Source organism: Somniosus microcephalus, unplaced genomic scaffold (assembly GCF_052327205.1).
Source record: "Somniosus microcephalus isolate GS21.2 unplaced genomic scaffold, FLI_Smic_1.0 unresolved_chr1, whole genome shotgun sequence".
NCBI classification, from domain to species: Eukaryota; Metazoa; Chordata; class Chondrichthyes; order Squaliformes; family Somniosidae; genus Somniosus; species Somniosus microcephalus.
Genome location: NW_028225179.1, coordinates 55220604 through 55231605, shown reverse-complemented (window position 1 = coordinate 55231605; position 11002 = coordinate 55220604). Strand labels below are relative to the sequence as shown.

The 11002-nt window shown below is 45.5% G+C and overlaps 1 non-coding gene across 1 annotated transcript; it reads right to left on the bottom strand.

The window, feature by feature from the left end:
• Positions 1–417: 417 nt before the first annotated feature.
• trnan-guu (transfer RNA asparagine (anticodon GUU)) lies at positions 418–499 on the bottom strand. The gene has a single exon. It is a non-coding gene; the product is annotated as a tRNA-Asn (tRNA).
• Between the last annotated feature and the right edge of the window lie 10503 nt (positions 500–11002).

Sequence of the window (11002 nt, the reverse complement as noted above, 5' to 3'; positions counted from 1 at the left end):
TTTTAATCGAAAGTTGTTAAGTTTTCTGCAATGTCGATCGGCTGCAAGAACATGAGTTTTGACTAAAATCTGGCGGGGCTCCTCAGGAATATGAGTCCGGAACCTCTCGCATCTAAGTTGTGAAACCCCAAAATGAGAATCATAACCCTAGACCAAAGAGCCGCTGAAATGTAAGAGCGCTACTCATTACGTCTTGGAATCTCAGATTCGGTCGGTACTGAAGTAAGCTGTCTCTGAGAGTGCTGTCTAATTAGTCCCACTCTCCATTCCGACAAGTGTTTTCCCTTAAAGTATTTATTGGTAATTTGAGGCATGACATGAGCTAAATGAAGCAGGCTTGGGAGCAAAAGGTGAATTTGGACATAACGTTTAAGCTGAAAGACAAAAGAATCGAAGGCGTCAAAAGTTCAGCTAAAATGACGAGGATGGGATTCGAACCCACGCGTGCAAAGCACAATGAACTAACAGTCCATCGCCTTAACCACTCGGCCACCTCATTTAGATTGGCTGCAGTTATTCTGATTAATGTTTTTTTCATGCAAACCGAACCACTCTGCAAGCAAACCCCCTTCACCGCTTGTCCTGCCAGTGAACCCGGATCGACAATTTCGAAACTGAACAATCAGTTTCTGTAAGCAAAAGGCTTTCCGTTACTTCAGGTGAGGGATTCAGAACAGAGAAGAAAAAGTTTGCCATCGTCAAAAAGTTGTGGGCAGATTTGTGAGCCAATCCAGGGCAACAGCTCATATAAAGGAGGGGATTTAGGAAAAGATGAAAATATAATTCCAATAAATGAACAGCTGCGCTGTGATCTGGGTTCGCACCTGCGCAGAGAAACCCAATGTAACTTTGAAAACAATACCTGTACAACTCGGTCATCACAGCTGAAATCGCACTCCTTTTAAAAAGGTTAACAGAAAGAATGATTCGGGACTGTGAGCAAGCCTGTTTTAAGCAGACACAGAATGATCCGGGACTGACAACAATCCCGATTACAATTATCAGCGACATCGGACGCCTTATCCATTAGGCCAAGGAAATTTCTAGGGCAATCTGGCTAATTTGCTTCCGAAGGCCAGCCCTGATTTCGCAGAGTTTGTCTGTCGAGTGGTCCCGCAGGTCTAAATGTATCGACTGATTTCAATGCACCAATTCAGTTTGGTGCGAATGGGACATGTGCCCCCAGGAATAGCGGTGGTAGCAGAGCAAAGTTAATGGTGTAAGTAGGTGAAAGTGAATGTTAGATTAAGGTAGTACAGCAGGAAAGTGACAATGTATTGGAAGGAGGAAAGTAAAGGTGGGCTATTGATTGTGGAAGGAAGAAAAAGCTGGGAGAAAAGATGGGTTTGAAATATGGAGCATCAAGCTCAGGCATGTGAGAGCGCTCGGTTTTGAAGGACTAAATAGGTTTTCGTCGCCAACAAACTAATATTTTCTCATGTAATAAAAACTGATTCCTCACTGCGTTCTCTCAGCAGGTGCCGCACAGAACAGATGATATAATGTGAGCTGTGTTATAACTCGGATCGAACCGAGGTTGCTGCATTCCACAATGCAGAATAACTGAGCACTTGATGAACTCGGCGCCACACATCAGCGGCTATGCCACGGCTCTGATCACAGCAAACTCTTGCACGGCACTGCTTGAAAAGGATGGATTTTTGGTGAAGAGGACAAACTCAGCACCGCCAACAATTATGAACGCAGTGGAATTCGACCCAGGCCCCGCAGCGACTGGAGGCTTAATCCAGAGTGGGAACGAGTGCAGCCGCAGTTACATTTAAAAGGATTGTGGCCCTTTCACATGAAAGTCACCCCGAAGGGTCATGAAGAAAAAATAAAGGCCGCGTTGGGACTCGAACCCAATATTTCCTGTTTACGAGACAAGGCTTTGGATCAGCTAAGCCACAGTGTGCCGGCCGTCAAGCCCTATCTATTCTAATCCCATTTCCCATCTCATAACCCCGGCCTCTATTACATTTTTACTTATATTTCTTATCCACACCTTTGTTTTGGTTTCCCCCCTTTTTTTTTCTCTCTCCCACATGGCAGCTGTCTCCCATTCTGCCAGCGCATTTCACACCTAATCTAGAGCAGTCTTTTGTCTCCACTAGTCCGATCACCATCTCGTCTCGTTTTGAATACCTCTTAATGCCTCTTCTTTTTTGTTCTCTCCCAGCCCGGCCTCTTAATCTATTTCATTCCCTGTGCCTCTTTAGTCTTGATAAAGCGTTTTGACCCGAAACGTTGACTCTAATTTCTCTCCACGGAGGTTGCCTGGCCTGCTGAGCTTTTGCACCATTTTCTGTTGTTACTTCCCATTTTCCAGCAATTAGTCCGTAGCCTTGTATGTTATTACATTTCAAATTCTCTTCTAAATGCTTCTTGAATGTTGTGATGGTTCCTGCCTCTACCACCCTTTCAGGCAGTGAGTTCCAGATTCCAACCACCCTCTGGGTGAAAAAGCTTTTCCTCAAAATCCCCTCGAAGCCTCCTGCCCCTTACCTTGAAACTGTGCCCCGTGGTTATTGATCCCTCTACTAAGGGGAAAAGTTCCTTTCTATCTACCATACCTGTGCCCCTCATCAATTTGTACACCTCAATCAGGTCCCCCTCAGCTTTCTCTATCTATGGAAAGCACCCCCAGCCTGTCCAGTCTCTCTTCATAGCTGAAACGCTCCAGCCCAGGAAACATCCTGATGAATCTCCTCTGTACCCTCTCCAATGCAATCACATCCTTCCTATAGTGTGGCGGCCAGAACTGCACACAATATTCCAGCTGTGGCCTAACTAACGTTTTGTTCAGCTCCATCATAACCACCCTGCTCTTATATTCTATGCCTCGGCTAATGAGGGCAAATATCCCATAAGCCTTCCTAACCACCTTTTCTACCTATCCTGCTGCCTTCAGGGATCTATGTACATACACACCAAGGTCCCTCTGACCCTCTGTCCTTCCTAGCGTCCTACCACACATTGTGTATTCCCTTGCCTTGTTAGTCCTCCCAAAATGCATCACGTCACACTTTTCAGGGTTAAATTCCATTTGCCACTGTTCTGCCTATCTGACCAACCCGTCTATATCATTCTGTAGCCTGAGGCTTACCTCGTCGCTATTTACCACTCCACCAATTTTCCTGTCACCTGCGAACTTACTGATCATACCTTTTACATTCATATCTAAATCATTAATGTACACTACAAACAGCAAGGGACCCTGCACCGATCCCTAGGGACACCACTGGACACAGGCTTCCAGTCACAAAAACAACCTCCGAACATCAGACTCTGGCTCCTGCCACTAAGCCAATTTTGTATCCAATATGCCAAATTACCTGGATCCCATGGGCTGATACCTTCTTAACCAGTCTCCCATGCGGGACCTTGTCAAAAGCCTTACTGAAGTCCATGTAGACTATGTCAACAGCACTACCCTTATCCACACACCTCATCACCTCTTCGAAAAATTCAATCAAATTCGTTAGACCTGATCTCCCCCTGATAAAACCATACTGACTCTCCCTGATTAATCCTTGCCTCTCCAAGTGGAGACTATTTCTGTCCCTCAGATTTTTTCCAATAATTTCCCTACCGCTGGTGTTAGGCTCACAGGCCTGGAGTTCCCTGATTCATCCCTACTACTCTTCTTGAATAATGGTAATACGTTAGCTGTCCCCCAGTCCTCCGGCACCTCCCCTGTGCCCAGAAAGGATCTGAAAATTTGTGTCAGAGCCCCTGCAATCTCCTCCCTTGTCTCACACAGCAGCCTGGGATATATCTCGCCTGGGCCTGGGGGTTTATCCACTCTAAAGCCCGCTACAACCGCTAGTACCTCCTCCCTCTCAATGCTAATTTGTTCAAGTATATCACAATCCCCCTGCCTGATTTCTGTGCCTACGTTGCCCTACTCCAGAGTGAACAAAGATGCAAAATATTCATTTAAAACCTCACCTACATCTTCTGGCTCTGCACAAAGATTGCCACTTTTGTCCCTGATGGGCCCTACTCTTTCCCTGGTTATCCTCTTGCCTTTAATATACTTATAAAACACCTTGGGATTTTCCTTTATTTTGCCCGCCAGTAATTTTTCATGCCCCCTCTTCGCTCTCCTAATTTCATTTTTAAGTAACTCCCTTTCTATACTTCTCTATGGCTTCCATTGTTTTTAGTCCTCTGCATCTGCCAATAGCCTCACTTTTTCCTAATCCATTGCTGTATATCCCTTGACCTCCAGGGTTCCCTGGATTTGTTGGTCCCACCCTTGACCATTAAGGGAACATGTTGGCGCTGTACTATCTCTATTTCCTTTCTGAATGATTCCCACTGCTCTGATGTGGATTTTTCTACAAGTAGCTGATCCCAGTGCACTTTGGCAAGATCCTGTCATATCATGCTAAAATCGGCCTTCCCCAATTTAGAAGCTTTATTTCCAGCCCATCTTTGTCCTTTTCCAGGACTACTTTAAATCTCTGGAATGCTCTCTTACTGACACTTCTACCACTTGCCCGGCTACATTCCCTAGAATTAGGTCCAGTACCGCCCCCGCTCTTGTAGGACTTTCTACATGCTGGCTCAAAAAGCTCTCCTGGATGCACTTTAAGAATTCTGCACCCTCTAAGCCTTTCACTCTCTGACTATCCCAGTTAATATTGGGGAGGTTGAAATCCCCTGCTATTATTACCCAATCATTTCTACACGTCTCAGAGATTTGCCTACATATCTGTTCCTCTATCTCCCCCTGACGGTTTGAAGGCCTTTAGTACACTCCCAGCAAAGTGCTTGCCCGCTTTTTGTTTTTAAGTTCTGCCCATATGGCCTCGTTAGAGGAACCTGCTAAAAAATCATCCCTCCTTACTGCAGTATTTGAGTCCTTGATTAGTATTGCGACACCCTCTACACTTTTACACCCCCCTCTGTCTCGCCTGAAGATTCTATACCCCGGAATATTGAGCAGCCAGTCCTGCCCCTCCCTCAACAATGTCCCTGTGATAGCAAAAATGTCATACCCCCATGTGTTCATCAATACCTTCAATTCATCTGCCTTACTTGTAAGACTCCTTGATTTAAATTAAATGCCATCCAGCCATGCCATACTCCCTTCTACCGTTACATATTTGTTCTGCCTTCCAGGCTAACTTGTTTTTTCCTCTATATTTGGCTGTGCATCATCCCCTACTGTAGCTCCACTCCGTATCCCATCTCCCTGCCAACCAGAGTGTATCTTACTTAACAACCGTTAAACTAACTTGGCAGTTGTTAAAGACGTTGAAATTGAAATCCCATTCATGCAACCCACTCAGATGTCAGACTTCTTGCGGATCTCAGTGTCGAACAAGTAGTTCAATATGTATAATCTGCTCCTCCACCTTGAAGGATTTTGGACTTTTCAATAACGGCTTTAAGGAAACAAAAAGATTGGCTAGAAACCTGGATTAATTGCCTGCTAAAGGAGCTGAATTTGGTTAAATGTATTAATTCAACAAAGGAACTGTTGAACTGACTGTACGAGAATGCATGATGGGAGGCTTGATCACATTCCAAATGCGTTCTCCAGGCTGTTTGAAGTTACAGATAAGGATGCCTCGAGAGGCCGAGGGGATCTGTTGTCAACACCAGGTGCTGTTTGGTATCATCAGTCTGTGTCACCAGGGGAGAGAGGAATGGGAATTCACTGGAAAGTTTGTTTTTGTCAGCAGGAATGATATAATAGCTGCCATTGTAAAGTGAAAAGCGAACGCAGTCCACGGACAGTCCAGGAGACAGAGAAACCGGGAGGACCCCTCAAAGAGAGAAAAGAAAAAACTCCAAAGAGAACATCAGCAAATAATGACCTTCTCCGTCTCCCGAAGCACAAGATTTGGCCATTCTGAGTTCGAGTTGTGCCACTGATTAAAAGTTTGTCCGAATCTCTATCTCTAAAACTTGTATTATACGGTGAGTAACACCATTTGTTGGAACAGTTTGAAGCATTTTATCATATTACCTCTGATTATCCTGAAGAGTAAAACAAGTTCAATCAAAACCCCTGAAGGACCTATTCACAGAATCATAGAATGACAAAACAACAGCAACAACTTGCATTTAATGAGTGTATTTAACGTCGTCAAATGGCCCAAGACCCTTCACAGGAGCGTTATCGAACCAAGTTTGACACCGAGACACATAAGGAGATATCAGAGCAGATGACTAAAAGCTGGGTCACAGAGGTAGGTTTTAAGGAGCATCTTGAAGGTGGAAAGGGAGGTGGAGTGGCAGAGATGTTTAGTGAGAGAATTGCAGAGTTTAGGTCTTGGCACGGCCGCCAATGGTAGAGTAATTAAATCGGGGATGGATAAGGGGCCCAAGTTGGAGGAGCTCAGATTTCCCGGAGGGTGGTAGGACTACAGGAGGTCAGATGATGTGCAGGGGAAATACCATGTAGGGTTTTAAAAACAAGGATGAGAATTTTGAAATCGAAGCGTTGCTTAACTGGGAGCCAACGTAAGTCAGCGAGCACACGGGTGAGAGGTGAACAGGATTGGAGCGAGTTAGGATAGGATAGCAAAGTTTTAGGTGATCTTAAGTTTATGGAGGGTGGAAGATGGGTGCCCTGCCAGGAATACAGCACAGAAGGAGACCATTCGGTCTATCGTGCCTGTATCGGGTCTATGAAAGAGCTAAACAATTATTCCCAGTCACCTGCTCTTTCCCATCGCCCTGTGTGTTTTCCCTTCAAGTACTTATCCATCGCCCTTCTTAAAGCTATTATTGAATCTGCTTCAACTACCCTTTCAGGCAGTGCATTCCAGATCATAACAACTCGCTGTGTGAAACAAAGTGTTTCCTCGTGTCGCCTCTGGTGGTTTTGTCAATCACCTTAAACTTCATGTCCAATTTCACATTTTCTCCCAAGCATGCTACACTCAGCTCATGTCATGTCTCAAATTACTAATATATACTTTAAAGGGAAAACATTTGTAGGACTATGGGGAGTGGGACTAATTAAATAGATACAGCACAGGCACAATGGGCCGACTGGTAAATTCAGTACGTTATCAGAGTATCTGAGATTTCAATACTTAATGAGTTGGGCATATTTATGTCGGCGGCTCATTGGTCTAGGGGTATGGTTCTTGCTTTGGGATTTTTCACAGCTGAGGTGAGAGAGATCTCGGACGAGCCCCCCAGATTTACTCAAAAATCATCTTCTTACAGCCGATCGACGTTGTAGAAAACATAAATATTTTAAATTAAAACCATTTGATTTCACGCCGTCTTCCCCAAATCATCTGAAATCCCACAACATAATAGGAGCAACGGGAAATTCAATCAACTGAGTAAAGTTAATGGCTTTGCGATGTATTCGGTTCTGTGTCTCATTGGACTTCTTATACCCGTATTTGATTCTGGTCAATGCGGGACCTTTACATTTTGCTTTCTGCACCCATGTGCTCACCTGAATTGTGATAAACTTACATTCAGCGTCAATCTCCACCTTTTCTTGAAAAACCCACTGCCCTGAATATTAGTCAGTCCTGCTTTCTCTAGCGCTGAAAGGATGTGAGAAGCTGACTTTCGGGTGCTGAATTCGAACCGTACCACCCTCTGAACTTGCAGCACACCATTCTCTCAGATCCAACCCCGACATTGTCATTAAACGTGCTGACAAGGGTACTGATATTGTTGTTTGGTGAACTGACTACTACCTAGCGGAAGCTGAACACCAACTCTCCAACACCTCCTCCTACCTCCACCTGGACCATGACCCCACTACCAAAAATCAAGCCACCGTTTCCAAGACGTCACTGACCTCATCTCCTCTGGAGATCTTCCTCCCACAGCAGCCAACCTCAAAGTTCCCCAACCCCGCACAGCCCACTTCTACCTCCTTCCCAAGATCCACAAACAGGACTGCCCTGGTAGACCCATCGTTTCAGCCTGTTCTTGCCCCACCGAACTTAGCTCTTCCTATCTCGACTCAATTTTTTCTCCCCGTTTCCAGTCTCTTCGCACCTACACCCGCGACTCTTCCGATGCTCTCCACCACTTTAACAGTTTCAAGTTTCCTGGACCTAACCGCCTCCTTTTCACCATGGACGTACAATCCCTCTACACCTCCATCCCCCACCAGGATGGCCTGATGTCGCTCCGCTTCTTCCTTGAACAGAGGCCCAACAAGTCCCCATCCACCACCACCATTCTCCATCTGGATGAACTTGTTCTCACATTGAACAACTTTCTCCTTTGACTCCACTCACTTCCTCCAACTCAAAGGTGTGGCTATGGGAAGCCACATGGATTCAGCTGTGCGTTCCTTTTCGTGGGTTATGTGGAACGCTCTTTGTTCCAGTCCTACACATGGCCCCTCCCTCACCTCTTTTTCTGGTACATTGATGACTGCCTCGGTGCCCTTTCCTGCTCTCACCCTGAACTAGATTATTTCAATCAGTTTGCTTACAATTTCCACCCTTCCGTCACCTTCACATGGTCCACCTCCGACTCTTCCCTTCCCTTCCTCGATTTCTCCAGCTCCATCTCTGGGGATAGGTTATTGACCAACATTCACTACAAGCCCACTGACTCCCACAGCTACCTGGACTACACTTCCTCACACCCCACTTCCTGTAAGGACTCTATTCCATTCTCCCAGTTTCTCCATCTCCGCCACATCTGCTCTGACGATGCCACCGTCCATACCAGTTCTTTCGACATGTCTTTCTTTTTCCTCAACCGAGGATTCCCCTCTACAGTGGCTGACATGGCCCTTAACCATGCCCGTTCTATCTCCCGCATGTCTGCCCTCACCCCTGCCTCTCCCTCCTGGAACCACAATAGAGTTCCCCTTCTCCACACCTTTCACCCCACCAGCCTCCACATTCAACGGATCATCCTCCACCACTTCTGCCACCTCCAGTGTGATCCCCCCACCAAACGCATCTTCCCCTCACCTCCCCTTTCAATATTCCCTAGGGACTGCTCCCTCCGTGATACCCTAGTCCACTCCTCTATCGCCCCCAACACCCCTTCCACTTCACCCAGAACCTTCCCATGCAAGCGCAGGAGATGCAATGCATGCCCTTATACCACCCACTTCCCATTTTCAAGGGCACCAAACACCCCTTCCAGGTGAAACAGCGATTTACTTGTACTTCGTGCAATTTAGTGTACTGTATTTGCTACTCACGATGTGGTCTCCTCTACATTGGGGAGACCAAATGAAGATTGGGTGACCGCTTTGCAGAAAATTCCATTCAGTTCGTAAGGGGCACCCTGAGCTTCCAATCGCCTGTCATTTTAATTCACTGCTCCATTCCCACTCAGACCTCACTGTCCTTGGCCTCTTGCATTGTTCCACTGAAGCTCAGTGTAAGCTCGAGGAACAGCACCTCATCTTTCGATTAGGCACTTTACAGCCTTCTGGACTCAACATACAATTCAACAATATCAATTCATAATATATATATATATTTTATCCACACGTTTGATCTTTTCTTCTCTCCCACATGGCAGCTGTCTTCCATTCTGCCAGCGCAATTTACACTTCATCTCGAACCATCCTTTGTTTCTTAACCTGTCCCATAAGCATCCCCTGTTGCCTTGAATATCCCTTAATGTCTCTCAATATCTCTTAATCTCTCCTGCCTTCCAGCCTATCACAGGCATTCCCTTTTGTTCTTTCATCCCATCCCCCATTTCCCAGCCAATACACTTGCTTACAAATCTGTTACATTTCCTGCTTTTTTTCCAGTTTTGACGAAAGGCCATCGTCCTGAAACGTTAACTCTGTTTCTCTCTGAACAAATGCTACCTGACCTGCTCAATATATCCAGCATTTTCCGTCTTTATTTCACACCGTGCAGCCTTCTGTATTGGCCGGGAATCAAACCGGCATGGCCAGCCTGCCTGGTCTAATTAAAAGGGGTGCACAACTCATCTTTTGATCAGGCAGTTTCCTGACTTCCTGAAGTAATTCAATGCCTTTTGTACATTTTCAACATTGTCGATCTGGACAAGCGGCAAAGGGGACTTTATTGCGGTGTATTTCTGTTTGGATGCAAAAAGTGGAAAATGGAATGGCTGCGTTGTCGTAGACCAGAGAGGAGAGGTTAAGCCAATGGATTGCTAATCTATTGTGCTTATTTGTTGTGTTATACGTTTGATGCTGCAAACCTTCCCAGTATTTGATAGGTTTTGAATTCTAAACTCGTCAAAAACCAATGGTCCGGGCCTCTTCATTGTTCATATGTTGTTAAAATTAACATGGACCATTGGAATTCTTCACCTTCTCGAAGGAAGGTGGAACAGAGATCGTGAATCGGAGAGGGAACTTTCTTCCTTCTTCCTTTAGTTCGGTCGGCTGGAGTGAAATGACGGAGATAACAAAAGATGACATCCAAACAGAAACAATGTGCACGAAAGTCCTCTTCACCGCAAGTCCTGCCTGTTCCACCCGGATCCACAGCGTTGAAAATGTGCAGCCAGCATATTTGAGCTAAAATAATTTATGTATTTCCATTACATGAGGTCAGTGATTGTTAGAAATGGTCGGGTGTAAAACAGCTCCGATCCAAGTCGGAACCCAGTGTGCAAACTGATCGCGGCAAGAACCCAACCTGCAATTTTTTGCTGACATTATAATACACATCGAAGTTAAAAACCTGCGGTGGCAGCAGGGCAGACATAACCATAGTGAATATGTGAAATTGAATGTTAGATTAGGAAATGCCGCAGGAAAGTGACAATGAAATGGAAGGAGGCAAGTAAAGGAGGACTATTGATTGTGGAAGAAAGAAAGAGCTGGGAGAAGAGGCGGGTTTGAATAATGAAGCATCAAGCTTTGGCATGTGAGAGTGCAGGGGTTTGAAGGACTACATAGGTTTTCGCCGCCAACAAAATAATATTTTTTCATGTAGTAAAGTGTATTTGTTGCTGCGTTCTATTAGCAGGTGCCACAGAGAACAGAAGGTCTAAAGCGAACTCTGTCGTGACTCAGATTCTAACCAAAGTTGCTGCGGGCACAACA